Raw genomic sequence first — 27,355 nt, forward strand, 5'->3', positions numbered from 1 at the left:
TGTCTGCATGTGTCTGTGTATTTGCGTGTGCATCCCGAGGGAATGACTCTTATGCTTCACACACACTGCTTTGCCAAATTGATGGATCTATTGGAATGCCTCCAGTGAGCCTGAAAACCTGTACAGCTCTGAGAAACGGCGCCTGAAAAAGAATGAGAGAGGAAGAACAAAGAGAATATCACTGCAGGTGGCAAGTCTGCAGGCTATAAAAATGATTGTGCTTTCTTTTCGATTACAGATTAATAAATCACTCTGTCTGTACACAACAACTATAGAATTTTCCATTTTGGTTGATCAACATACTGTAAATAGGTTTGAATTCATTGTCAGAGAGGGAGCAAAAGTAATCCTGAAAGCAGATACAAGCCAGCTGCTGTCTGCTACAGTCTAACCACTCTTTCAACTCTCACATACATATTGTGTTGTTTATATTTGAGTGCCATCAAATCCTGATAGCCAATTTTAAGTGGCTGATGGAGATATGTTTTGTTAGTGCTATTTCACAGCTCGCCAAGGTGCAAGATAGATAGAGTGAGAAAGTGAGAAAGTAAAAGAGAGAATTTCCTGATTGTTTAGTGAAACTTAATTTGCACACATTTTTGGTCTTCAGCACCACAGCATATTCAGTGGCACACCACAGGGGGCAAATGGGAGAGGAACAAAAAGCAAAAATCATCATATAGAGAAAAATTATCGTGAGCACAAAGCTACACTATTCCTCTCTCACACATGCACACACACAGGCAGCCGGTGAAAATTTCACACCTTACTGCTGTGCCACTGGTCAAGAGGGAGAGAGACAAACAGAGAAACAGGGCACATCTCTACCCACACTGCTTCCTACATGAGACTGATGGCTTTGTGAAATATTCCCTCAGCAAAGTCTGACCTCGCTCTATTCCTGCCTTTCATCCCTGCTGTCAAGGTATGAGTTCGCTGTCACAACTGTGGCTCTATGATCTCTCCCAGTCAATACCCATGGGAAAAAAAAGACAAAAGACAGATCCTGGAGACAAAAGATGGAAAAATACATATTTTTAACACCATTCACTCGTAACAACCGCTGATCATATAGAGCTATAGGGAGAGAGAGAGAAAGAGAGTGAGTGAACACTAGCAGCGAAGAAAAGAGAAAAACGGAGGGACTTCTCCACTACACTCTCTGCACTTGTATCTCCGAGTATTACAGTTACCAGGCAACCAACACAACAGTTCGGTAAGTCCTGGCAAGCTGAAATTGAATAAAACACTTTTCATTCCACTCTCTCATTCCCCCATTTTACCATGCCATGAGCAGAGTATTCCCAATGGATTACACAATGGCCACCTCTCACATGCTCTCAATACTCCTGATTCGACAGAATACACTAAAGATACAAAAGAAACTAGCCCCTGGGTCGAGTCAAATTTGGCTATTTTTCTATACAGTATTTCAACCTAATACGCTCTCCTTGGATAAAAAAAACCCCTCTTGAAGTTACAAGAAGAACTAAAGTACTCGGTATTGCAAGTCTTACAGTATTGTGTCCACAATTTTTCTATGATGAGCAATACATGTTTTGTTTTTTTAGGAAATCGACATTCGAGGCAGTCATGTCTGGGATTTTGGTTCATTGGACTGTTGTCGCAATGTCTGTAGTTGGTGGACCAAACTGGGGCTACAACAGCAGCAATATTGGACTTACTGTACATTCAACAGGTAGTGAATGTTGCTCTGTTTCTGCTGGCTGCGTAACTATTCAGTAGTTTGCTAGCATGATAAGAAATTAATAATCTGATTGTATGCATTCTTTGTTGTGGTAAATTGAAATTTTCCTACCCCCTAGTGGTCAAAAACCACTTTATGTGGCTTTAACCTTATTTCATGGTATCTTGAGTATGAAAAAAATAGTGTCTAGTGAATGTTACACAGTGCCTTGACTTTAAAAACTCTGAAGGTGAATACCCACTGACATTTACAGAAGAGAACTCAGAGTCAGCTGAATGAAGTTTGATCTGTCCTGCAAGTTGAAAATATTTAAAATCTGCATTACACATATTTAAATATACTCTCACCTAAATACACTTTTTGAATAAATTTTATTTAACTGATCATCACAAAGGCCTTGTGATTAATACCTTACATTTTAGATAAACTTTCAGAGTTTTGTTTTTTATTTTATGTTGAGGAATAATTGTGATATAAACATGAAGATCCATGTAAACCACTTTTCCCAGTATTTACATAAACCAGGCTTGAAGCTATTGGTCTAAGCATTGTGTGTATGTAAACACACACACACTTTATCTAAGAGAATGAAAGGTAAGTGACTGTATGTTGGTGGAACAGAAAAGCACTGAATTGTAAGCAGGTTATTCTCTGTCTCTGCAACCATCAGCGGGATGCTGTCATAAATAAACTGTGTGATAGTTCATACAGACACCACCTACTGTGACACACACACACACACACACACACAATGCAGTGATCATGGTATTCCCTTAGGGTATATGTCTCCTGGGAGGACATGCGTTCAATTGCAACATCCTTCCTGTTTTCCTCTTCTTTTCCTTCTCTGTTCTTTTCCCTTCAACTTGTGCTCATTCAGGAGTTTGTCTCACCTGCCTTTTTACTCTCCTTATTAACCCTTTCCTTACCTGCATCTTTCTCTCCCCTCCTGTATTTCCTTGCTCCCTCGGGCTACCTTTTTTACTGTGGCAGATATATTCAGAGTCTGACATGCAGCGAAAAGCCTATGGAGATCGATGTGTCTAACGTGGTTTTCTGTGATGTCACATGGCATGATGGAGAGTTTAGCTTATCTTTCGTACAGCAGCAGCTGTTTTACCATATGTTTGATGTACTCTAGGCCCTTGGAATCCAACCAATATTCCACCGGTGAGCAGATTGCTGTAAAACCTTAACACACTCTTTGTCACCTTATGACTTTGCTGTACATGGAGCCATCAATCATTGCTTACACAAGAGTGTAAAGACATTGAGGAAAATTTACATTGCGACACATATTCATAGCAAGGCCTACACACATTTGTGACTATTTTGATTTCAAAAGAATCATCAGCATAAAAATAGCTCCAAATGAATACGAGCGAATGTATTTAACTTGTATTTGATTTAGCAGCAAATGTATTTAAATCTTATTTAATTTAGCACAGCTTTTGCTAAGGGCCACAGTTCATCTTAGGGTAATAAAGGAGATGGTAAACAGTGTTAATAGATGGAATGAAGCTTACTTAATTCAGCTTATTGCCACCATACTGCCTGCTTTATTAGATCTGTCTACCTCGTCCTTGTTTTCTTGCATTACAGGCAGACACACATCTGTTTGTTTGTCATTTAATTTAGCATATTTGATTTCCACTCCTTAACACAATTATACATACATACCCTGTCCATGGTAGAATCATCTGCTCATAAGCCAAACGCCCATAAAACACACACACACACACACGTGCACATGCACAAAGGCACACAAGTTGATGACACATACACACACACTTCATAACATTTGTTTCATCCTTACTAAAGATGGTCTACAGCAGTGTTTATGGATTCAGAATGAACGCCTTCCAGATTTTTTTTTTCATACTGAAAATAACCAAATCTGGTGAATCACCATCACCAGACCATGTGTGAATGACACCAAGCAATCTGGACCCCAGAGCTTTTTTTTTTAGTTTTCTGTGTTCTCTTAACAACACAGTGATAAACTCTTGTTGGTGCTGTATAGTTCCTATATCAATAATTATAAAAACAGCCTTTTTGTCTAATACAGTTAACAACATGTTAGCATTGTAAAACAGTGGTCTGGCTTAATAACTGTTACATAATAGGGGCTCTAAGTAATGGCTTTATTTTGACGGAGGTCAAGAATTGAGAATGTTTAATTGAATCATGAGAATATGGTCTGGGAATGTTTGAAATATTATGAAACTCAAGACTATGCAATATGATTATTTTTTTTACTTCTTTGTCACACCTGTGTTGTGCTGTGGTGACAACGAGGCCATCATCTGGAGGTAATATGCAAAGATGATGACTCAAGGGATTCACACTTTACATAGGGGCTTTGCACCTGAGGGATTGCCACCACTTTGGGCCTTGTTTTTGTGTTTGTGTAGATCAAGTACAGTGAAGCTGACCCAGCAAAATGGCAGCTTATTTGCAAGTCTGGTTTTCCTCTCTGTGCCTTTGGTAATTCAATGGTCCTTCATGACATAACTTGCATCGAAATGGGAACGGACTTGAGGGAAGCGTGACTAAAAGTTGAGTGGAACAACACAATGTTGTTCCATAACACAGTTATGCTTTCACTTAATCAGAACACCTATTGGCTTTTGTTATTTTCTGGCTTTAGTTGTGCATTAATACACAAACAAATATAAACACATAAATAGATAAAATACATGTAAATAAACAACAAAGAATGCACCAACAGAAAGACAAATGGATAAAAAGAAGGAAGGAGTCAGATATTAAATAGCCAAAAGTTGTGAAATATTTCTTTACTGACACATCTGCTCTGTGCCCTCTGGAAATCAAGGACTCCCCCTGACTATAACAGGGTTATATTGAAGTCAGTGGAACACCATATGCCATGTTATACAATACAGAAATATTGTGAGGTGTGGGGGCAGTTACACACACAGTAGCTAATACTTTGTTCTTCTTTATTCATCTTATTTTCCTTCTTTGCTTTGCTCACAGGAGATGCATAAATGAGACAGGAAGGTATTATTAATTTTCTTCTCTAGGCAACTGAGTTCTAAAAAATTAGCCAGTACAATCAAATTCAACCTGGCTAAATGTAGGCATATAAGACCATACCTATAGCCAACCTCTTTATACATGTTATGATCTTTTCCCACATAGCATACTGTTTTACAAGATGGCCACGAGCAAGCATGACAACTCTGAAGCCAATTGAGTCCCTTTACACTAAAAACACTTGACAGAAAGGCCAATAGCTATTGCCTTTGCAATATAATACAAAAGTACAATTTATTTAATTTAGATAGTTTTAAACATTTTGCAGATGCTTGCCTCATCTTTAAGGTCTTACATGGACTTGTATTGTATTGTAGTACTTGAAGAAGCATGTTATTTATGACATTAGGCACTATTTGTTATAATCTGCCCAGGGACTACGGATGAAACTTAGCTCATTAGCTAACTCCAGCACATTTACATTGATGTGCATTGTCCCTGGTAAATAAATAATAAATAAATAATGATTTTCTAATATTTCAATGTTTCTGAAGCAGAAGTGATGGAAAACGTCAGTGATAAATAATGATGTGTCCAGGATACAGTATATGAAAACAATGGAAAAGGCATTATCACATGTGCCCACTTACCAAAGAGCATTAAGTTAAACCAACTGAAAAGTTTAACCATTGGCATAGCATTAAGCTCATTGTTACTATGGTTCTGTAAGAAAGGTCACGGCAGGCACAGCTACACAACAATACACGTGTACACTACTCACTACAACTACACATATTCTTGGACATTCACACGCATACAACGGACACACTGTACATAACAAAATGTGTTACCAAATGCATACCTCACAGGTTTTATTCACAGAGTGCACATCCATGCTGCCATATATCACACCCTCCCACGCATGCAGCAGACCTTATCAGAAACAAGTGACACTATGCTGTATGTACTGCACAGAATCCTGAACTGATCTTTTCCCCATATTATATATGTTAATTAACTGGGACTCTGCTAGACAAATGGTGAGCTTTGAACTATCCGGCTTTATCTGGATGGAGCTCAGTTCTGAGATATTAAACATCAAAGATTTGACATCCCGGATGGCAAAAAATACGTTTTCTTAAATATTTAACCCAAAGAGTGAACCTTTGATTTTAAACTTGTAGGCTTCCAAGCACAACTAAAACCACAAGCTGTATTTTGCACACCGTGCCAGTAATACCTGTGATGCCAGTCAGTAATAAGTAATTATTACTGTGACTTTGAAATTACTTACTGAAGGATCTATGATTTTCTCTCCATTTCTCCTTTTTCACAGATATGTGAATTGTCTCAAAAGCCAAACCTTTACGCAGAGGTTTTCAAGTATAGCCTCTGTCTGTGTGAAGTGACATTCTTATGATGGAAAGTAACAATCTGATTTTTGTGATTGTGTTCTGTTGCCAGAAAGACTATCTATCTTGTTAACATGTATAAGCTTATGTTGTTAGCCAGGCTGCTTGATAGCTGTTTAGGCCTGTATACCTAATACAGCCACATCTGTCTACTGGCAGGTATATCCACAGTAGCAGCCATCTTTATCATGTAGCAGAGGCCCTCTACAGAAACACAGAGCCATGGGTTTGTCTCATGTTATTAACGCATGCCTGACAAACAACCAAACCCTTCCCACACAAAATAAATAAAAAGGAGAGTCAACATGAATTATGACCCTTTGGACTATTTAGAATTCTGCTTTTCTGCATAAGCGTCCAAACTTATCAGTTAATACTTATTGACTTCTGTCTAAAAACTGACAAGACAGGAGCACCAAACGTATCTGATTAATCCCCTTAAGACACCCTCTGGACTGTAACTGTGGCAGCCCCCTATCACAGAATTCTTCAATTCACTCTTATCATGTTATTGTGGGTAATATAGTATGCAACATTTTTATTCATCATAGTGCAGTGGGTGGTGTAAAAGAGAGAGGCGAAGATGAACGAGGAGCAGACCAGGAGAGAGAAGATAACAGACAAGTGTAGGTTTGACTATGGTCATCTCATAAAAACTGCCCTTTGACTGCAAAAAACAAATACAGGCACATGCATGTGCATACACCCACACAGCCCATAAAATTTTGCCATTTAAAGCCTTTAAGAAATTCCCCCTGGGCTCGTGAAGCACATTTCAATTTCCACAAAACACCCGAGGGATATCGAAATCATGAATCTCCCCAACAAGAAAAGTCAAACAAGAATTGCTATAGGATGATGGACACACACACACACACACACACACACACACACACACACACACACACACACACACACACACACACACACACAGCACTGTCAAACAGGTGCTGCCGGTTGGATGATGGACAGTCCAGGTACAGCCTATAATTCAGCAGATGCTTTTTGTTTCCACTGCTTCTTCAAATGAATAGTTTAGAAGGTGAAGTTATATTGTGATAGATGCCTTGGGGGTAACAAATGGCTTCCTCCAGACAAAGCTTTGAAGTGGATGCGTATGCCTGGTCACCAACCTGTAATCTCCAGCCATTCGTCACAGGGAGACGGGACAGGAGATTTCCAAGGAAAATTTCAAGCTTCATTTTGTTACCGTGTGCAGAGGTCAAATCCCTACAGGATAAGGAGTTATGTGGCAGTAATGCTTTATTCGGGTGCTCTCTTTAATTCAAACATATGGATTATCATATATTTCAGAGGGATTTTCTAGTCTGTTGCTTTATCCTTACTGTTAGTCAGAGATCGTATTGAGGAGAGAAACTTTTATCCTCAGTGGAAAGGAACACATAGTGTCTGGAAAATGCCTCCTCCCCTTGATAGTGAGACTTTGATCAAAAATGTGTCACAGCATTTAGCTCGAGCTGAATTATTCAAAGGTCAGTGAACAAAGGCATGTTTGTGCTGTGTTGCATTACAAAGGTGAGAATAGTGGTAAATTGGCAAAGTGTTCACTGTGTCTCTGTAGGGAGCTGACCGGTGAGCCTCGCCCTCAAGGGACCATTTGGCATCAAACAGTGCAAGCTCCCTGTGATTGTTACTGCTTCAGTCACCGCCAGGCTGTTACCTCGTATTTTCAAATCATCACCTATAGACCCCATTCTATTTAGAGCATTGTGTTTCTGTGGCATTCCAGCAGGTCGAGAAGAGAATAGACTTCCAACAGGAGGGAATGAAAGCTTGGGACCTGTGGGGCCCCTAATGAATGCTGCATGTATGTGCATGTGTGAGTTAAGATTTTGTGAGTTTGTTTAGAAGCAAAATACTGTGTGCTCTCTTGCACATTTACATGCAGATGTGTGTGTGTGTGTGTGTGTGTGTGTGAAGTGCTGCAGTGCCAGGGGGCTTTTGTAATGATGGCAATAGGCAATCTCTAGGGCATCAGGACTGTAGCCTGTCTCAGTGGGCAGCAGTTCACTGAAGATCGCAGCTATAAATGAAAAAGGGAAGAAGAAAGGGATCAAAGATACATATGGATTCATCCTTATTTCAAGTCCATGACTATAGTTTTCTCTCTTTTGTCTTTCATTCTCCTCCCTTTTATCCCTACACCTGCAGCTTTCCAACTCAATGGTGTTTTTAGTTTTTCAATCAACAATACACTATGTTGTTCAATCCCTGGGCGGGCAAGTGGAGAAGCTGAGAGCAAGTAGCGGGGGGCAGGCAGAGGTAGAAGAATGGCTCACTTTGCGTGTTTGTGTGTGGCCTGTGTATGTGTTAAAGAATTCATTCCACTTCAGTAGCTTGCATTATTCATACAGTGTTTCTTAAGAAAAACTCAAGCAAGTGTGTGTGTGGGTGATGTGGATTCACATAAATTAAAGACCATATATACCAACACACATGTGAGAGACAGGAAAGTGCATTAGAGTTTCTAATGAAGCTACTGTAGTGAGGTGAGCAGTTCTGCAACACAAAGGTTTCCCATAGGATTTAAACCAGCTCCAGCTAACCAGGTCAGCCAGGCCTCCTGCAAGGATCGTCTGCTCGGACATCTCCGCCTCCTGTGTCTCAGCTTCTCCGGTACATACAAATCCTTGATAATAACTTCAATCTTATAATATTTTCTTTATCTTATATTTTGCCATGTTGTTCATAGTCCTCCCTTCTCCTTCTCTACATTACCTCTCAGAAGAGATACTATTTTTTAACCCACCCATCAATCTGGCCACATTGGTACAGTAAATGTGCTGCAAGCACAGCCTACATTATATAAATCAGAACAGAATATTCTCACTTCACACTCCTATGCTGTTATAAAAGTGTTATTCCATAGGAAAAGCTATTACTTAGTAATTCTGTTAATTAGGGATTCAGCTAATGTACAGGAGAGCAGCTATGAGCCTAAAAGGTGGCTGCTCACTTCCCATCTGTGGAGTAGATGGAGCAGTGATGTACAGAACAATACCTGACTATAAGCCTTATTTCTGTATGGAGCTATACTACCTCCTGAATAGACATATTTTTAGCATGCAAAAATTGCACAAATTTCCTTACAAGCACTGTGTTAAGTGTATATTATGATTAATTCAACCTGAAAGTGGCAAAAGCTTCTTCCACATACCTAAGTTTATACTTTCTGCATATTTCCCCATTGAATCTCTTCTTTTCTATTGCTTTTACCTGTCCATTGAGTTACATTACTGATGTTAGTCAGAGCTTTGCACCCCCCTTTCCCCAGTCCATCTTTTTGTCCTTTATATTTTGTGTGATCGTGTGGGTGTGCCTGCCACCTGCCGGGCTGGCCTGGCAAGAGTCCTGCCAGGTCGTCCTTGTGATAAGAATTTGTTTGTAAGTGATGTGCCTGGTTAAATGTTGCATTTGTTTATAACCACCCAACCAATCAGACATAGGTATGTTTAAATGTATTAAACTTAAAAAAAAACAAAAAAAAAAACAAGCTCTTTCTATCCTGTCTCTAATATCTTCTAACCCAGTCATTCACTAGGTATATTACTTTCTGTATGCAGATTAATCTGATGAGCAGCCCGTTTCATTTATTAAAGCAATTTGGTGAAAATCTTAGATGGTGGATAAGGTCTTATTGATTAAGCTCAGTTAGAATGAAACTGTTTTCACTGACACAAAATTACAGATGTGAAGACACAGCAAGTCTTGTATGCAAATATGCTGAAACAGGTCTTTATCACATATATGATAAATGTAACAATGCTATTGTGATACAAACAAATATTATATGTATTTTTGAGGCAGAATGTAATATACTTAAAACATACCAATATACTTAATAAATAAATATATATATATATATGCAGCCATGAGGAGCAGGCCCTGAGCACCAGAGCAATAGAGGCCCAGATCTACCACACCAGACAAGACCCAAGGTGTAGGCTGTGCAAAGAGGCCCCTGAGACAATCCAGCACATAACTGCAGGGTGTAAGATGCTGGCAGGGAAAGCATACATGGAGCGCCATAACCAAGTAGCTGGCATAGTGTACAGGAACATCTGCACTGAGTATGGACTGGAAACCCCGAGGTCAAAGTGGGAAACACCTCCAAAGGTGGTAGAGAATGACCGAGCCAAGATCCTGTGGGACTTCCAGATCCAGACTGACAGAATGGTAATGGCGAACCAGCCTGACATCGTGGTGGTTGACAAACAGCAGAGGAAAGCCGTTGTGGTTGACGTGGCGATACCAAGTGATGGCAACATCAGGAAAAAGGAACATGAAAAACTAGAGAAGTACCAAGGGCTCAGAGAAGAGCTGGAGAAGGCCTGGAAGGTGAAGGCGACAGTGGTGCCTGTGGTCATCGGAGCACTCGGGGCAGTGACCCCCAAACTGGAGGAGTGGCTACAGCAGATCCCTGGAAGAACACCAGACATCTCGGTCCAGAAGAGCGCAGTACTGGGAACAGCAAAGATACTGCGCAGAACCCTCAAGCTCCCAGGCCTCTGGTAGAGGACCCGAGCTCGAAGGATGAGACCACCCGCGGAGGGTGAAGGACAAAGTTTTGGTTTTTTTTGTATCCAGGTATTGACACACCTTCCCTCACCCATTGCCTTTCACCCAAGGCTGTTAGACATGAATAAATTCCATTTCATGCCTCAGCTTATATTTACAGAAGAACAAAGGAAAAAAAACTGTGTTCAATTACCAAAGACAAATTTGAACTCATCTGGGTCATTTTGAACAAATTGAGCTGGAACTAATTCCTTCCGAGTGTTACAATTGAACTAAATAAATAAATAAAATGGTGACTTGTTTGCTTTTTTCCCCATCAAATTAAAGTTGACCTCAACACGTTCCTATTAAAGCCATCCACAGGCATACGCCCATGGGAGCTGTGTATAGGAAGGGAAAGGGGGGAGGTGGACACAGCGCTGCTAAACTGTGATGCAGCCTCCAGAGGAGAATGCACATAACCCAGCTTATTATTAGAAAAAAAACCCTCCATATTCTCATCATTGATACACCCCCTCCAATGTGTCTAATCTATCCTTGCTTTCATTTAAACCAACTCTCTCTCACTTTCCTCTCTCCTGGTCTTTCTCAGCCATTACAAAGGTGTAAATTGGACACAGATAATTGAACATTACTATCCTGGGAGGTAACTGGCGCCATCTGTTCAATGTCCGCCCCCAACATCACAGTGCACCACACAATGCGCCCAAACATCCCAATGCACCATGCTGCACATTTGTGTGGGCATGCATGTGTTGCACTGTGTTTGGGTAGAGACTTCCCTTCTCCTTCAATTCACAGATCCCTGAATATATTGAGCACAGGTACTGCATTCAGTCTCACAAATGTGTTCTGGCCACTCTTGTGTCTGTGTAGAAAGAACTTAGTTTGTAAATCAGGAGGTCCAGTAACATTAGATGTAGATGATTTGTAGTAGCATGTATTAGAATAATATTACAGCAAATTACTTTATTATACAATGAAGTATCAGAGAGGTGGAAATCTCCCACACACAAACAGTTCCTACGGTACAACAAAAGGGTCAAGTTCTGTATTTAAGCAGTGTGGCTCAAATATTATACTGTGTGTATACTGCTACTCACTTAGTTAAGTCATAAAGAGCAAATTTCATCTGCTTAAGTTTTACTATAAATGAAGCATTTAATTCAATTTAAGTGATAAAATAAGATGTAAAATATCTCTCTCCATCTCAGTTTAGCACCAAGTGATCAAAAACGTCTACCAATTACTTAACTACAGGGTTAGAAAAGAAAAATACTACGTTAAGAGTTTGGGCAAAAAAAACTTTGTTCATACAAAACAAGTAGCAGTAGTTGTTGTAGCTGTACCTTTGGCTGGAACTTGCTGTCACCAGTTACCCACTAATTGTGCTCCACTCCTTGTCTAATGGCTGGTATTGTTCATTCCTCATAGAATGTTTACATAAATACTGAGCATCCACTGCATTCCATAAGATTCCCAACAAAAACCCAATTATTGGCTGGATTATGATAGGTTATCCACACAAATAATGAGGCAGAGTGTCTATGCGAATCTCTCTCTCTCTCTCTCTCTCTCTCTCTCTCTCTCTCTCTCTCTCTCTCTCTCTCTCTCTCTCTCTCTCTCTCTCTCTCTCTCTCTCTCTCTCTCTCTCTCTCTCTCTCTCTCTCTCTCTCTCTCTCTCTCTCTCTCTCTCTCTCTCTCTCTCTCTCTCTCTCTCTCTCTCTCTCTCTCTCTCTCTCTCTCTCTCTCTCTCTCTCTCTCTCTCTCTCTCTCTCTCTCTCTCTCTCTCTCTCTCTCTCTCTCTCTCTCTCTCTCTCTCTCTCTCTCTCTCTCTCTCTCTCTCTCTCTCTCTCTCTCTCATTAGCAGTTGGCATTTTGTCTTGGCTATGTGCTACATGAGAGCGGCAACATTACCATTTCAAAGATGCTCTCCTCGCCCAGTTAATGGTCAGGACACAATGGCTACTCAAACACTTGATGGATCATTGAAGGATTATGTCATTTGGCTTTATGCCTTTATGCTCAATTCACATGTGTATGTGCATGTGAATGTGTGAGTGTGTGTGTGTGTGTGTGTGTGTGAAACAGACATTGTGTATCCTGTAGGTGTGGGCTCCTACGGACCTCTCAATGGGAGCAATAATGTCAAGGAGCTGCAATGTCATATCCATCAGAGCTGACTTTCTGTCAGGGCCAGACAAAGGTGTTGACACCTCAACACCACACAGTGAGTGAGGAGGCCATTCAAATGTCAGTTACCTGACACATAGCCATGCTCTCATAGATGGGTGGTAACCAGTGATTGTCAGTTGGCAACTCAGGAAAAAGGCCACTGCATATATAAAGCTCAAGAGGAGCAGTCCACTGAGATTTAATGAATGAATATGTTTTCATCCTCTGAGGCAAGTATTCAGTTGGTACAATCACACCTGTCAACTCTGGCAAATCAGCACTTATGGAAATGAGGCAGCTATCGCTAAAGCGCCACGGCCATCAAGAGACACATTCAGATTGCTCAGTCAGGTGTGAGACTGTCAAACCTCACCAAAATGTTATACTTCAGATATACTGTTGAGAGAATTTAACAATGGAGCTTCACACCTTACCTGCAGAATTGCACACAACTCCCACAAATCCTTTGGATTATCAAAAAAGAACAATACTGTATGTCATCACCACAAATGCATCTAGGAACTATATAGAATCTGAACTTATTTAGTTGTTTATGTAAAATCAAGATTAGAGCTTCCCAATAGCAGATAGAGAGAGAGAATAAGAAAAAATAAAGGTTTCCAACAGTAGCGATTTTGTATCTCAGAATATCTTGGGAACTTTTCAATTACCTAAAGACAAATAAACTTTGTTTATTTATTTGTTTATATCTTTCCATGTACATGTAAAAATGATCTTGCAGTAATGGTCTTATTGACAAATCAATGATTGGATGATTCCGTAAAGCATATTATTTCACAAAAGGCACTGATTTGAAATTTAGAAATGCAGCACTGCACCGTTTGGGTTTCCTCTCTACCTTTGTAATGACTTCAGTAGCAGCTTGCAACTGGATTGTTGGGCTTCAACAATCACAAGTGCAGCAAACTCATGAAAACAGCAAACTTCTTTGCTTCTTCTTCTTTGTTTTTACATCAGGGTTCAGAAGGTGGGGTGAAGTAACTGAACCGAATAATGAAACAGTTTACTACTGTCGGACAGTCTGAAAGAATGACATTTCACTTTAAAGTATCAGTCTCCCCATAGATACCAGCTGGACAACAGAACTCCTAAAAAACGGACCCACAGCCTACCTGATGTCAAGCAATAGAGTTTAGTGTCTTATTCCTTCCAAATGAGACATCCCAACAAAGTTTTTAGACATCTCTCCTAGTTGTGTGTTCACGAAGATCAAGAATTTGTAGTTAAATAGTTGCTAATTATGTATGTTGTCTTACCATCAGCTCTTAGAAACCTCAATCAATTGCTGTAAATTGCTCCAATGTTGTTTCTTTACCTGCATTTTATTATTTGTATTTCCTGGGTCAGACGCTGGGTTTCAAGCCACGGAAAAATAGGTCCAAATATAGGGAACATGCTATCACCTGGGCATCAGCTTCGATGTGTGATTGACAGTCAATAGTCACATTAACGTTGACTTCTGTGAAGTGTTAATCAGTGCAAGGACAATAACAGGTGAACTGTAAAACGTCCAAGGAGCTTTTTCCAAGAGACAAAGAAAAAAGATATTTGTGTGCTGCATGAATTTCACCTTTTACACTGTGTGCCATGTTTGTGTGTTTCCATAGCAACCTACACGTAAGTAACCTTACCTACAAGTAAGTGGCTTTGGTATTTCCACAGTCCTCTTAATTTTATTTGCATGTTATTGTAACGCCTATGCCGTCCTGGCGTCTGGAGTTCTGTGAGAAAATCCATAACAATCATATTTACAGTATATGATGGCATTTAGATATGGAAGAAACACTAAATCCAGTTTCCTGTAACTTCGTATCCCAATCTCTCAGACTTCAGACCATTATGAGACTAGACTCACTGCTGTCACTACAGCACTCCTTTCAACAGGAGATGCCCACCCACCTATACTGGTCTGCTGCTTTTGAATCTGTCAACCACCACTTGGCTTCACTGGCCTGGAGATCACTGGGTCTGCACTCTGATGACTCTTCTAACTGCATAGAGTAAGGACGGAGTACCTGAATATCCCAGAGGAACGTGAGCCTCTTTTAAATGTATCCCCTGTGAGGTTCCTCAGGCCGCTGTCCTTGGCCCCATCCTATTTTCCCTCCACATGAAACTGATTGGCTGTGTCACTTTTTCACCAGCCAATAAAATCCAGTCGCTGTTGATTTCACAGTGACTCTAAACTATCACAAATCCTGTAGACTGCAGAAACAACTTTTGGTGTGCTCTGCATGACTTCCACTGACACACATTCACAATAGGGACGCTGACTGCCCAGGTCTTGTTATTTGTCTTCCATCTAATATTACAGCTACCTTCATTCTAGGCTCTTGAAGTAATGTCTTCAGCTCCAAAAATGCCTCCAAGGCAATTCCTGTCTTTTATCGTAAAATAAAATTAATATCTCTAAGAAATATGTTTTCTTGCCCTCACTTGAATCATGTTCTCCAATATATTGTTTCTCTGGTTCCTCATATTCCTTGATTTACTTCAGCCTGCAAAGTTTTGTATTCATACCTTCCTTTTTGGGTCTTTTTTATTTTATAGTTATGTCTCTTACGTGATTTTTGTACATCAACACGTTCCACACATTTATTCAGATGTTTTAAGATGATCTTATTGACTATTGTCTCTTGATAAGCATACTTGCCTAAAGTGTAATCTAGATGTAATCTTATTTTGCATATAGCATAGTACGGCTCTAAAACGGAACTGTTGATTTCAAAATGCCCATTTTAGCAAATATGTTCTGGTAACTGACATAAAATAAACAATTACAGTGTATATAACAATTCAAATGAATTTCAAGATTGATGCATTTTCAGGTGAATTTTATGGTTGGACAGTTTTATTTTCTCAGAAGAAAGATTCAATTCAGAATTCTGAAAATTTAGAGTTTCTATAAAGATCACTAAACGCCCCCCAAAATTGATATATTTAGCATATGGCCACAATTACAACAACACTTCAACAACATCACTGCATCATACAATTACAATTATTTACCAACATCTAATTTCCTTTATTCTTCAACAGTCTTGGCATTCTGTGACTTTCCTGTTAACACTGCACAAGAACACAAAAACAATCTTACTGCAGTTTCTCATTTCCCCACCACTTTCTTCTTTTTTTAAGCTTACTATTTTTAGTTCCTTTCATTTCAGGTAAATAACAACGATTGCTCCTTGCATGCTTTTCACCTAACTGCTTGAACTTTAAGGCCTTTCTGTATATCCTAACATTATCAGATAATAATGTTCTTCCTGCTGAAGGCAAGAAATCAGCCACCTCCCTTCCAGTTTTATGAACTTAAAACTATATAAAGCTGTTGGATTGCTTAATTGAGATATTAGATTATATCATCAACAATGCATAACAAGATTGATGTATATACTATTTTATATATAGTATATCTTAAAATCACTCCTTTACACTTCATACACTATTCATTCAAGACACACACAGCACTTTCAGTGTAGAAAAGTTCATCAGTGTTGTATCAAAGCACATGTATGCAAAGGTGTCTGAGTGTGATTAGGCCTTATGATGTCTGTGATGTCCTTTAAAATAAAGAGTAATTGTTTGCAAAAAGGAGGAAAATTCTATTTACAGCTTTAAATAATGGAAGTCTGTTTCAATTATCAGTGATGTAAATCTGACACAAACAGACATGATATGTATGTACATACACAAATACTGTTAACTACTAAGCTCACATATTACTTTCTCTTTGGTTTCTTCCTCACACATGCACACACATACATGACTGCTGCGAAGCTCCTTAACACAATCACAATATCCCAGGCTTTGTGCGACAATGTGAGAGGGCATACTAGTGTTTGGAGCAAAACCAAAAGCAGACATGAAGAGGAAAAAGTGAGATCTACAAAACAAAATAAAAATTATTCTTTTTACACTAGCAGCTGTTAAAATGTATGTTATGAAGATTTAGAACTGTTAAGAGCAGACTAAAGGCCCTTTAATATCTGTCATGTTAAATGAAATACTGCAGTTCAACTCAGGTGTGCAAAAATCTTCTGACCTGAGAGAGGTGAACTTGAGCCAGGAAATCAAGTGTTTAACGTGGTTAAATGTCAGATTTTTGTCTGAATTTTTCTGCACTTTTCGAAAATGTCTTGGAAATAGCCAGATAGCTTAAATATACCAAGGAAACAAAGTGCACAGCAAATTACGTACATGGTCAGTCTCTGACTAAATGAGCTGTAAAACAGTAACATGACATAAGTTTCAGACATTTTTTGGTGCAAAGAGCAGGAGGCAAGTTAAGAATATTCAGTAGAACAATAATATATGTTCATGAGTCAAACAAAGTGGGTACATTGCCCCCTGCATTTTGCAAAGGAAAGATAGCGTCCCTTATATTGTGTCCCTGAGATAATGAAATCAATGTCACCACGTTTTCAAAGCATAATGATGCACTAAAACAGTGAATCATTGACTTCTAAAATAAAACTTAAAAATCAACTATGCAATTACAAGTATCTTTGCAGTATGATAAAATAATCAAAATATTTAATTGTTTGCAAGTACATGTAGATCGATTTAGTTATGGCTAAACAGTAACTTGAATACTGCGAATAAATACACACAGATATAATTACATCTGTAATTGTAGAAAGACTGAATTTAATTTGATGTGAGGTACATCTAAGAGAAGTTCAAGGATCTTACAATGTCATAGTTTGAGGGTTCATGTATGTTATTTCCTGTTTTATTTTGTAATATTCTCCTTCCCTCATGTGTCTTGTGCATTTACTTCCTCTCTGTGTGCTTTATCCTGCCATTTTTGAGTATCTGATCAGTTTCAGCTGTGTCTCGTTGTTGCTCCTACCCGAGTGTATTTAAGTCTGTGTGTTGCTACTCATTGGATTTGTTTGCCCTTTTGGACTACTGTCCTGATTTTGACCACTGCCTGCCAGAAATCTGTGTAAGCCTTTTGTGTTCTCATTAAAATCACTGAACTGTTCCTGCCCTGCCTGCATGGGGGTCCAAATCCCTGTGTAACCTGCTTGACTCACCATGACATTCAGGGATGTGTGCATTAGTGATGCTGTGAAATTATAGCTACCACAACAATTTAAAGAAAATACTCAATATCTCAAGTTACATAATTAGGACTGTTAAGACTATTGATACCCAAGTTTAAAACATGAAACCCCCAGTTCACTGTTGGCTTCTGCTCTGGTTTTATATTTTAAACCTAAAACAAATTAAAATTTAATATGTAATATAAGAAGTATGTCCATGCTGTTAACAATCTGTTATTGAATTCAGTTACATTTTGCCAGCAGCAGACAATTTGATTTAACTGTTAAATGATATGGTAATATTTCCCCTCTAACAGTATCAATGTGAAAAAAAGTCACCTCAGAGAAATCAATTACACTCAGGCAAACAAAAGACATTAGCTTTCTTCTTCACTTAGCCCACATCCTGGATAGGTAAATTTTAATACACCCAATTGAAATATCCAGAACAGTAGCTGAGCATGGCTGTTTTGTTTCGCTCACTTCACTGGAGGTCTAAACGAAGGTGAACATTAAACGTTACATAAATCATTTTGTTTAAATTTTTACAATAGAAAGTGTACATACTGTGTTGTGTCATTAAAAGAGATAAAATCTAAAATTCATACGTTATCATTATGAACTGTACTTGAGAAGAACATGTATATAACAATTTTGTTTTTCATTTTTTAAATTCTTAATTCTTAATTCTTAAATCAATACTTCATCTAGCTCTGTTGGCCAAGAAATTTCTCTTATCAAATTCTTTCAAAACCCACTGGAGTACTTCAAAACTGGATTTTCACTATGAAAAGCACCTGAGAAGCTGGCATTTTGGGATTTCTAACAACATACAAAAAGTGAAACGTCATTAGGCTACGTTTTGTTCCAAGTATTAGGACTACTTAATTCCTGCATCATTTGTGACTTTCCCATATTTCAGCGCGAACAAAAGACAAGACAACATCAAAGTCATCTATTTGTCTGTTCACTGGTTCTCCACCAGTGAACAGACAAATAGGCTACCTGTGGCGAGACAAACACTGACTGTCTGCACTGACATTTATAGTGCTGTTGTCCTGAAAGGACAACTGGAGGCCATGATCAAATATCTTTGCTGTTTTAATGGGATGTAGTAACCTCCTACATCAGCACGCTTCCACTTAGACCTGCCTGTTAGTCTCAGATGGTTGCTCTTTCCTCCCCTGGGAGAAACTCCGTAAAAGAAGAGGCTTTTTTTTTGTTAGAGGAACAAATGCATGTGCATCCATGCATGCCAAATGCACATGAATGTAGACAGACATTTATACATGGCGAGACAGACGCATGATCCCTCATCCCATTTTTGTCTGAGTTAGAGAGGTGTCACTGAAAACTGACATTGATGTGTAATGCCAAATTCTGATGAAATAATATTTGATTACACATGTGTATGCTGTGCAGAAGCACTCCATAAGCCTTGCCAGCCAGATGGTTAGGAGCTGTAAGAATGACCACATTTTGCCACAGTGTTTAAAGCATCTCAGTCAAGAAAATACACAGAAAAAAAACAAAGCTTTCAGTGTTTAGTTTGTGTTTAAACTTCAAACATGGCAGTCTTTTTTGTATCTGCTTCACAAAATGTTCAATGCAGGATTGTCTTGAGCATAAATGCAGTAGAAAATCCTGCCTCTGAGTTGTATTGATTCCAGTGCTCCAGTCCTCTGTGTGTATGTGAATGCACCAGTGTGTGTTTATATTGTTGTGTATGTGTGTGTGCCCTCTGCATCGATCCCCCACTTTGTTCCAATTATCAGTAAGGGTATGGGGCCTAATACTTCTATTCACACAAGCATTAGAGCAACAGAGGCAACCACATCTGAGAATGGAGCTGGCTCAGCAGAGGAGGAGAGAGGATGATGATGCAGAAGATGCAGAGCCGAAGGAGAGGGGAGAAAAGAACATGATATGATGCAATAAATAAATAATTCAGGTTATTTTTATGCACCTTTTTAAAGATTGGAGGACAGATCCCTGGGCAGCTTCTATACCATGAATCTCCCAACCCAACCTTTTTGGGTTAGTCAGTCAAGACAAAACATGACCACATTGTGTGTTTGTGTCCAGAGCATTGGTATGCAGTAACCTGTATTTTCAGATCTGATGGCTACTTTGTTTGTTTTTTTCTATCAGCCTTTATATAATAACATTTTTTGGCAAATAGCTGAATGAAAGCAAATTGTTGCAATTTATTTGTGACATAGAGCAAAGATAGAAATGCTTTCAGTCATTTGTAAATGTCTTAAAGCTGACGGATGACTTCAGTTTATTATCTTCGGGTCACTGGCTATAGCCACACGACATGGTATTAATGAAAGGTTGGGGTTATGATTGCATGATGATGGCATTTGTAATCACAGTTAGATATAGTGGCATTTGCAGTTCTTATTTCAAAACCCTGAGTTTTGAGGTTACAGTGATCACAGCTATTTGCTGAGAGACAATTTAGAGGGAAAAATCGTTATACTGCCTATACTTTCCAAAAAGTAGGCCTGAAATTATTAATAGTGTGACAACTGAGATTTTCTCATAGTCGCTTCTATATTCATGCCACAAGACATTAGTTATTAATGCTTATGTGCATGTACACATGCTGACTGGCCTTTTCTCTGGGTTGCCAATGAACACCCACAGTGTAGATTAAAAGATTTAGTGTTGTTACAGATTGATTTTCTTATTCTCCTCCTACACACACTCCTGTCTGTATGTTTGTGTGTATGAGTGAGTGGGTTGAGTGCCATGCAGCTCCTCAATAATGAATTGCAACCCATAAACCCTGGGTTGGAGGTCATCATCGCTGACACATAGAACAGTTATTGATCACCTCTTCATTTATCTTAACAGTTCAGAACAACATGCAGGGATATGGAGACTCGGTGAGAATCTTAAGTTGATTCATTATTGCAAGCTAACACTTGGTGGCCAATATCAAGTATTGTGCAACCTGTAAATTGGAGAATACGAAGAATAAGGAGAAACCTAAGGCTGGGGAAAGAGAAAATGAGATGCATTTGTGTCAGTTTGTGAGTGTGTTTGCCAGTGTGGATGAAAATCTCTCTTGTGGTTTGAGCCGCATTGTTTGATTCCACTGATTCCACAGTAAGAGTCGCTGGGGGCTTGTTGCCAAGGTTCAGTCAATTGAATTAGGGATTTGCCATTCCCTCTTCAGTCCAACCCTACTGACCATTTCCTGTTTCTAGGGATCCCCGAGGACCCTTCCTCTCCATTCAGCTGTGGACTGTAATTGTATTTAGGATGCCTGTGCAGAGCCCAATGGAATACACTGTGAGGAGAAAGAGACAATGAGAGATAGAAAGTGAGTTGAAAGGATGACTAAACATGCCGGTGGAAATAAAAGAGAAGAAAAAGAATGAAGAAAGGAGGAAATTCTTAAAGACGGACATCTGTAGAGGGTGGGGGCAGAGATAGGCAGACTATCCACCCATCCAAATGGAAAACAAGGTCATTGTTCTCATTAGGTTTCCAGGCCTGAATAACCCAGGCTGGTTGGAGACAGTTTGGTGTAAGTACTGCAATACCCATGCTATAAAGCAGGAATCTAATAGGCTATTATATCCAAAGACATTAGGGTGGGAGCAAAATGATTTTCCTTCACCCTCCACCCAATTTAGAAGCAAGCCCTGGTATTATATCTCATAGTAACTATTATATTTCAAGTCTATAGCATTAAAAATAGTCCTGAGTATGCCATTAGGACACATGCATTTTTAGATACATGTATTACATTACAATCAAAACAGCCATTTTAATATCAATAGACTTATTTAGCCTAGTTCATAGACAAACTGTCTCCTGTCTGTCTACACAACAAGTATGAATAATATCAAGGTGTTAATAAATGCAAGTGTGAATTAATTCACAACATGGGTGCAATTATCAATATGAATTTAAATGACAATGCATTCCTAACATTAACATAAGAGCAGGTGTAACACATTCTGGGCCCTCTGACAAAAGGTCCTTTACATTAATGTATCCTGTTTAGTGAAATATCACCTCACATGTCCAAAGACCTTTTGCTTAGGACCCCCTGAAGGTTTTTCTCCCATAACCACCTACTGGTGGCACCTCTGTATACAGAAGCTGGACACAATATCATGAACACCTGTGTATTTTGACAGAAGTACCTTTGTCAGTTGCATGGTATTGTAAGGTGTTCATAGTATTTTGTATTGCATTATAATGCCATTCAACACACAACACCACATATATCTTATGGTCAAGGCATAATAAACTTTCTTCTTCTTTCAGTCAAAGCAAAAATTACCTTCCTTCACCCAAACAGAAAAAAAGCACCACTTTTAAGTCTAAAATTTCTCCATAATTATCCACCAAAATTTGTTTCTAACACTTACCAAGTGTTTTTTCAAAAGTAAAAAAAGATGAGAATGGAACTGCCACACAGTTCGAGCATCAATAATCATGTTCACTATGTTGTTGTACATCAGATCATTCTGAGCACTTAGCAACTTAATGCTGCTGTCTGCTCTTGTTTGAGTGACATATCTGCCAGACAATGGGGCTGAGTACATTTTGATTGGAGCACATTGTTCAGCTCTGACTGTCACCTTCCAGCTACAGCTGGAGAAGAGATCCAGCTTGACAGGCTAAGAGACAGAAGTTCACACTTGCAGAAATGTTTTTTTTTTTTTTCAGAACTTAGTGTGTAAGTAGATTTCAAAACGATGTGTTGTATCACTATCCCACATTGTATCCCACACTTTTGTTCACACCATAGAATTTGTGACTCTTCAAATTCAATAATTGCAGCTGTGTTTCTGTCCATGGTCCCATTTCTGTAAATGTGTGTGTGTGTGTGTGTGTCCAACTCCCTCTATGGTTTCAACCCCTGGCCCACATCCAATGAGACCATAAAGCTATCTTTGGTGGTGCCCAACAGTTTTGTCTGACATGTGTTGGTCAGGGTCTGTCCTTCTGTTGCACTGCTTGGATCAAAGGAGGAAGCTACTCCACCCATCTGTGTCACATTTAATTTATCGCAGGCACGACAGGCCTCGCTTGCCTTGATGGCGAGGGCGTGACACAGATACACATGTCTGCTCAGACTCGAACACACACACAGCAGAGAGAAAGAAGGGGATGTAATATGGCAGGAGATGAGAGAACGCTGATTCAGTTAAATTGATGATTATTATATTAAGGGAAGAATCGTGCATCGACATAGAGCTGCAACAACCAAAGTTGAAAGGCATTAGTGCCCTTCCACTCCTTCCTCCATTGCTCCAATTCTCTCTCTCTCTCTCCACTAAAGATGAGAGCCCTCCTTGGTCTTGCTCTGATGACCAGGTGTTGGGCAGGTGGTGTCGAGTGACAGGAGGTAGCTCTGCATGTGTGTGCATGCATGTTTGTATGTGCGATTCTATGTGTGTGTGTTGGTATGATAGAGGAAAATCTATCCCCACAGTAATGAGAGAGGTGCCAACTGCTCTTCCATCTGGCATTGAGAAAACTTTCTCTTTCTCTCTTCCCTCCTTCCTTTCTCACCCCCTACACGTCTCATCATCTGTTCATTTGCTTCTACTTTAGTGTCATCTGTTTTGACATTTTCAGATGATGTAAACACTCAACTACCCACATGCACTTCATCCTAGCCCAACACATTAGACCTGAGAAATTCAAGCTACACCTCCCACTGAATTTGAAATTGGTACACCGGCTACTTGCAAATGGAGCCAATTGGCAAAAACATCTGGTTGTGAAATATCTGTGTCTTCAATATACTGTACTTTTGTAGTACTAGGGAATTTGCTTTTCATGCCTCTGTCCTGAATATTCCTTACAAAATTCAAGAAAATCTGCCTAGTTTTTTTTTGTGAGCAACCTTTCTTACCCACATAACCAAACTAAGTAAAAACTTTCTCTGGTAAGGCAAACTTACTTACTTGATAACCTGATAGCTCTATAGCGAGTCCAAATGTAATGGGAGAATTACAGAATAATGCTGATGGTAAACACTAATTATACATTTCCATTAGAAATATCCATATTAACATAAAAATACAAGTTCAATGTGATTATAGAAATAATGCCAATATTTACGGATACTAAAGCTTAATGGATTAGTCTTACCAGTAGCTAAAGCAAAACTGCTTTTAGGCAGTATGAAGACTTTTCCTTTCAGAACATTGACTCTCTTCGGCCAACTGAAGGCTGGTTCATCTGCAGCAACTAATTTGACAAAAGCACTGCACTGAAGCAAAGCATCATTATGCATGCTGATGCACTGGGATTACAATTTGATGCAATGCAACACAAATATGTAGTTGGTTTGGTTATACATCATATTGGTGAGTTAAGAAACAAGTTAAATTCTTAGAAAAAACATTTCTACAACTTTCTCTGGAAAGTCATGTAAAATGATGTCATGTCAAGTGAATGAATACGTTGAATACGTCGTTCTTGTGCACATAACCCAGCACTTTACATTGGTCATAAATCAAGGACAACAGTGTATCTTCAGAAAATGACTCAAAGGACAGGAATAGTTAACCTACAGTACTGAATACATACCATTCACTCAGACACTATCTACACGTACCCACCCTCTTGCTGTATCTTACACACACACACACACACACACGCAAGCGGGCAGACAGGCATGCTTGCATACAACACACATTAATTGACTTTCATTTCAGCTTCATCCGAGGCATTTTGAGTGACAGGAGCCGCCAGGGGAGATGGGTAATGATGAGGCAGCTGGCAAATGGGCTGATGGGTAATGAGGGACCCGGTGCTGGCAGCCGATGGTTAGATGCTGAATTAAACAGCGTCTACTTTGTGCTAACCATGCTATGTACATTCAATATGCTATTCTCCAAATGTGACAATGTCAATATAGTGAAACCTGGAACATCAAACAAACTTCAACTGTCACTTGTCATATTGTTGTATTATATTTTACACTGCTCGTTTCTTTGCAGCATATTGTGTTAGAGTTATGCCAATCACATCTTATTCAAAACTGGATCCGTACAATAAGCTCCAATACTTATGATTGTGCTGTGGCAGTGCTACAGCTGAGGCGATGCAAATTGTACTCACAGGACATGTAACGGATACCTGGTTTGCTCCTCCCTATATTCTACACAGTCAAACCCACAAATAAATATGATCTGAGTTTATCAAAGCCACTGTCCATGATACAGCGCCATTTCTGTTTACTCTACATTATGTCAATATGTTAAGTCAGCTCTGCGTCTGCAGTTTATATGCAGCGCTTGTTCAACATAGTCGTTGCACATGAACACATGCACACAACTTTTCATTCCCACAAATCCAACAAATCCATCACGGCCCTCCGTTTCACCATCTGTTCCTTAATCTTTCCTTCTATCTCAAATATCTAACACATTTAGCAGATGCACCCCCTGCCAAAAAGATGTTGTGTTATAGTGCCTTTGTATGTTATAGCACCTTTTTGGGGGGGACAGGTGTTTGCAGGGGTGGCAGACAAGCCCTACACAAAGAATTTTAAGTTCAGTACCCTCGATGAGGCCCTGGCATGGACAAGGACAAAAAACATTACCATTTGGCAGTGTGTGCACCTGGATTTTTGGCCTGCATGATTGCAGTACATGCCATATACGAGAAGACAGTGGATATTAACATTATTGACTGTGGGCCTATACTGTACAGTATGACCAATGGTCCGCCGTGACTCATGCTATGGGAGCATGCCTTTGTGTGAGAGTGTGTATGTGTGTGCATGTATGTGCAGTTGTTCTGTATGTATTCAAATGAACACAATACTGCACAATCTCTCCTAAGCTCACACTGTTATACTGATCTAGGGTCAGCACAAGTTAATGACACTCCAAGCTTACCCTAGAACATTTTAAAAGTGTTTGTATTAGTCACATTGTTATTATTGAGTTAATTTAATTTGTATGACAATTATTGGTTATTCTGATAAATCCCTTGTACATATAATGATTTGAATCCATGTCCTACATTTGTTGGATAAGTGCAGGTGGGTAATGGCTCCAGAGCAGAACCAAAATTTACTGCCTAGTTCTTCACACACTGGTCCCATCCAACACTAAAGCAAGCCAGTTAAACTGGCAGCACAGGACTAATATTAGACCTTTTCATTGGACTGAATTTTATTGTGGTGGATGGTAAGATCTTATGAGGTACCACAAGGTGTATTTCTCCAGGCCTTGAGTAGTTAAAGAGATAAAGGGGTGGTGGCTGTTCTTGCCTTAGGTGCTTAGAGACAGTGGCAGACATTGTCCATTTGGGAGGCCATTAGAAAGATGTAGTACCGAGCTTTCTGCTGACAGTAGCAGGGACCTTATATGTTCTCTGTTTATTATTGGCCATTACCAATATTTACTGTGGCCACCATCAGTGGCTTGACCCCTGAAAGCTTCCCACTAACCTCTAACTCCTAACTAACTAAGGCCCTGTCCCCACAGAACACCTTTTTTAAGATATCACTGTTAAACAGATGCTCAGGTTGCTGCTGCATGGGGTTTTTGCTTTTCCTGTAAGACTAGTCACACAGCACTGGAAGAATGACACATTTTGCTTAAGGGTCTGCAGTTTTAATTGCTTGTGCTTGACACTCTGAGCATACTCACAAGCTTAGTTTTCAGCACTTAGTTTTCACTATCAGAAACATTCAATAGTGATTTGTTTCCTTGCTCATTTTCATGCCTGTGGGTGCAGCCTATTGGCACTTGCACACAGCTTAAATATCTTATATAGGCTAGATATAAGGACCAAACAGATTTGTGTTTATTTATATTCATAACTATTGAGTTAAAAGGAATGCAGTCATAATTCTCTGTTACATGATGGTGCATTTTAAAACTGTCACATTTTGGCATATTTAATTAAAATATTATGACATGTAAGTTTTGTTTTGTTTGTTTCTTTGTGTATGTGTTCCTCAAAAATAAAAATGGTACATATTAAAGGATTTATTGTGATGGATAATAAATTTGAACCACATCAAATTCATCAATATCTAGAGACACTCTAGATAGGTCTGTCCAAGGCTCTTTAGCTTATGCTAAAGTTTGGCAGCTCATTATTCTGCTCCTGAAATAACATTTTGTATATGTTGAATGTCAGTATTGCACCATTCAGTAATGTGCTGCTTGGCTCTGGAGAATGCATTATATGACATCATGACTGTACGGCAATCCAGCTGACGGGAAATGAGGCATTAATGACAATAGAGATGTAGGTTTTAGAGCCAATTAGTAAAAATAGGAGCAGTTCTTAGCATTTCTAGGGAGGTTGCCAGTTACCTAAGACATCCCAATTCTTTTGGTAATTTTACCATTGTCAATGTGGTAAAAAACAAAAACAAAACATAAGGCAGGACTGCAAAGATTGATTGACCCTTATCACTTTATCTCAATACAGTACAAATCTTA

The 27,355-nt window shown here is 39.2% G+C and overlaps 1 protein-coding gene across 6 annotated transcripts in view; it reads right to left on the bottom strand.

Annotated features, from left to right (window-relative positions):
* The window catches only part of cadm2a (cell adhesion molecule 2a), a 215,382-nt gene that overhangs the window by 70,040 nt on the left and 117,987 nt on the right, over positions 1-27,355 (bottom strand). The window lies entirely within an intron of this gene.

Source organism: Siniperca chuatsi, linkage group LG14 (genome assembly GCF_020085105.1).
Source record: "Siniperca chuatsi isolate FFG_IHB_CAS linkage group LG14, ASM2008510v1, whole genome shotgun sequence".
Lineage (NCBI taxonomy): Eukaryota > Metazoa > Chordata > Actinopteri > Centrarchiformes > Sinipercidae > Siniperca > Siniperca chuatsi.